General features: G+C 37.8%; 1 pseudogene; it reads left to right on the top strand.

The window, feature by feature from the left end:
• The first annotated feature begins 467 nt into the window (after positions 1–467).
• LOC148587485 (uncharacterized) lies at positions 468–1,702 on the top strand (annotated as a pseudogene).
• The last annotated feature ends 1,705 nt before the right edge of the window (positions 1,703–3,407 follow it).

Raw genomic sequence — 3,407 nt, 5'->3', positions numbered from 1 at the left:
TCCACAATTCTCCTCTCCATTTGTATACTCTGCTTTCCTCTATTTTCTGTTATGGTATCAAAGCAAACACTGTTCTTCATCGTGCTTCCTTGTTTTCCACTCTTTCTCGTATGATTATCCTATGTTCTTCATTCAATTCTGTTTGTTCTTCAAAATTCCTTCGTTCTTCCTTCATGCCATCGACTACTTTGCCTCCAGTTAACGCCCCTATTAACCCCATGGATACTATTCCATCAAGCTCTGCACCTTCTGCTGTGGATTTTTCCAGTCCTTTCAATCTCCGCCATGGAGATAGCCCAGGGACTTTGCTTTGTTCACAACCATTGGTTGGAAACAATTACCATACATGGAAGAGGTTAATGTCAATGGCTCTCTCTACCAAGAACAAGCTCGGTTTCATTGATGGTTCTTTGGCAAAACTAGCAATGGAAACTCCTGATTACCTTGCGTGGGATAGGTGCAACAATATGGTGCTTTTGTGGATTCTTAACTCAGTGTCTCAAGCGATCTCCTCCAGCATCATCTACATTGAATATACTTAAGAAATGTGGGACGACATCAAAGAACGCTTTTCTCAGTCAAATGGACCTTGCATTTTCCAACTGCAAAAGGCCATATTTGCTCTTTCTCAGAACAATCATTCAATGAGTTCCTACTACACCTCTTTAAAAAGTTTTTAGGATGAGTTGAACAATTATCGCCCCTTTCCTTTGTGTTCTTGTGGAACATCACGCACTATTATTGAATATCAACACCGAGAGTATATGTTTCAATTCCTGATTGGACTGAATGAGTCCTTCTCCCACATCAGAGGTCAGATTCTACTTACGGATCCATTGCCACAGATCAACAAAATTTTCTCCAGGGTTGTGCAAGAAGAGCGTCAAAAGAGATTACCTCTACATTTTTTTCCCATTTGAGCCATGCCCCAACTGCAATGATAAAAAAGTATACTCCATCTTATCCATCTCGTCCTCAAGGCTCAAGGACACAAAGTTATGCTCCCAGAGAACATCCCTTTTGCACTCACTGTGGCCTCCTTGATCATACCATTGAGAAGTGTTACAAACTGCATGGCTACCCTTCGGGATACAAATTCACTAAAGAGAGGAATGCTTCTTCAACAAATCAGGTATTTGAACCTACTATGCCACAACTCCCAATCACTTCTGAGCAATGCCAGTAGCTGCTAACCCTGCTTAGGTCCAAGTGTCCTGATAATGTCTCCTCTGCTAAAACCGTCACCACTGATAACTAGGATCATGTGTTCAATGAGATGGCAGGTAATGCATACCATTCCTTCAATCTTCAATCTTCCACTCCAGGAGATAAACATTATGTTTTCTCTTCAAATTCCCTTTTTTAGATGGCTATTAAAAATTCTGTTTAAGTTTCCATAGATTATTGACACGGGTGCTACAGATCACATGGCCTGTTCAATCTCATTTCTTACAACAATTACATCAATTGTTTTTAAACAAGTTAAATTGCCAAATGGTAACTTTGCTATTATCACACATATAGGCACGGTTAAGATTTCTGCAACATCAACTCTTATAAATGTCTTATGTGTTCCTTCATTTTCTTCCAATTTGATTTCTGTAAGCAAATTGGTCAAAGTTCTTAACTGTTGCTTAATATTTCTTGCTGAATTTTGTTTCATTTAGCAACTGTTAGGCTTGAGGATGATTGGGTCGGGTAAAGAGAGAGGTGGCCTATACCATTTAATACTGCATGACTTGGAAGGTTTTTGTGATTCAAGTGTTCCAGTATTAGTTCCTCTATCTGCATCAATAAAACCTCCTTTCAATTATGTTGCTTCCAATTTACATTTTATCAATTCAGTTGATGTTTCTGCCAATGTTTTGCACTCTAGATTAGGTCATTTGTCTGATTCTAGAGTTCATTTGCTACATCATGTAATTATTGGCTGTTCCTCAAATAAAGATTGCTTAGTTTGCCCTTTGGCAAAGCAACACAGAATCCCTTTTTCCCAATAGCAACACACACTCCACTCAACTCAACTTTTTGAACTAGTTCCCTATGATATATGGGGACCATTTTCTTCTCCTTCATCCAATCGTTCAAAATTTTTCCTTACAATTGTAGATGATCACAATAGGTTTACTTGGGTTTATTTGATGCATAATAAATCCCAAACCAGAATTCTTCTTAAGTTTGTCTTTCATTTAGTAGAAACTCAATTCAACACCAAAATCAAATAATTAAGAACTGATAATGGCAGTGAATTTAGCATGACTAAATTCTTTTCTTCTAAGGTCATTATTCATCAACTTACTTGTGTTGAAACACCACAACAAAATGCAGTAGCTGAAAGAAAACATCAACATCTTTTGAATATTGCCCTTGCCCTAAGATTTCAATCAAACCTACCTTTACATTTTTGGTGTGAATGTATTCTTACTGGAGCATATCTCATCAATAGAATTCCCACTCCAATTCTCAAAAATAAAAGTCCTTATGAATGTCTATATTCATCTCCTCCTCGTTACTCTCATCTTCGTGTCTTTGGCTATTTATGTTATGCATCTACAATAACTAGAGTTAGATCCAAATTTGATCCTAGAGCTCGTGTTGGCAATTTTCTTGGATACCCTTTTGGTGTCAAAGGTTATAGACTGTTTGACATTTCTCTTAAACAAATTTTTGTCTCAAGAGATGTCATTTTTCATGAGCATATCTTTCCTTACTCTTCTTCGAAATTCCAGTTACAATCTCCCATTCCAAATCAAAATGTTCTTCCTTCATTTATTCCTTCCAAAGGGAATTCTCATTTAGTTTCTCCTTCCTCTCAAATTGAGTGTTAACAGCATCCTCCTTCTCCTGAAATCTCTTATGCTGCTAACAAACCTTCCATTCCATCTAGGTTGCTTCGCTGGTCCACTAGATCACATTTTTTGTGATGCTATGAAGGCTGAGATTGCTGCTCTTGAAGCCAATGATACATGGCAGCTTACTACCTTACCACCTGATAAGCAGGCTATTGGATGTAAATGGGTTTATAAGGTGAAGCTTAAGGCTGATGGCTCAATTGAGAGGTACAAGGCCTAGTTGGTTGCAAATGAATATACACAAAGTGAAGGGCTTGACTACTATGAGACCTTCTCACCTGTAGCCAAGTTAACCACAATAAGGTGTTTGTTGGCAATGGTTGCAGCCAAGAATAGGCATTTACATCAGTTGGATATAAACATTGCCTTTCCTGCATGGAGAGTTAGATGAAGAGGTATATATGAATTTACCTCTTGGATTTGGTGATAAGGGAGGGGTGTCTCAATTATGCAGATTGACCAAATCTCTTTATGAATTAAAGCAAGCCTCATGACAATGGTTTTCTAAATTTTTCATTACCTTAATTAAGCTTAGTTTCACTCAATCCAAAAGTG

The sequence above is a fragment of the Corylus avellana genome, chromosome 2 (assembly GCF_965113065.1).
Source record: "Corylus avellana chromosome 2, dhCorAvel1.hap1.2, whole genome shotgun sequence".
NCBI lineage: Eukaryota > Viridiplantae > Streptophyta > Magnoliopsida > Fagales > Betulaceae > Corylus > Corylus avellana.
The sequence above is the reverse complement of the archived record's forward strand: the minus strand, read 5'-3'. Positions and strand labels throughout refer to the sequence as shown.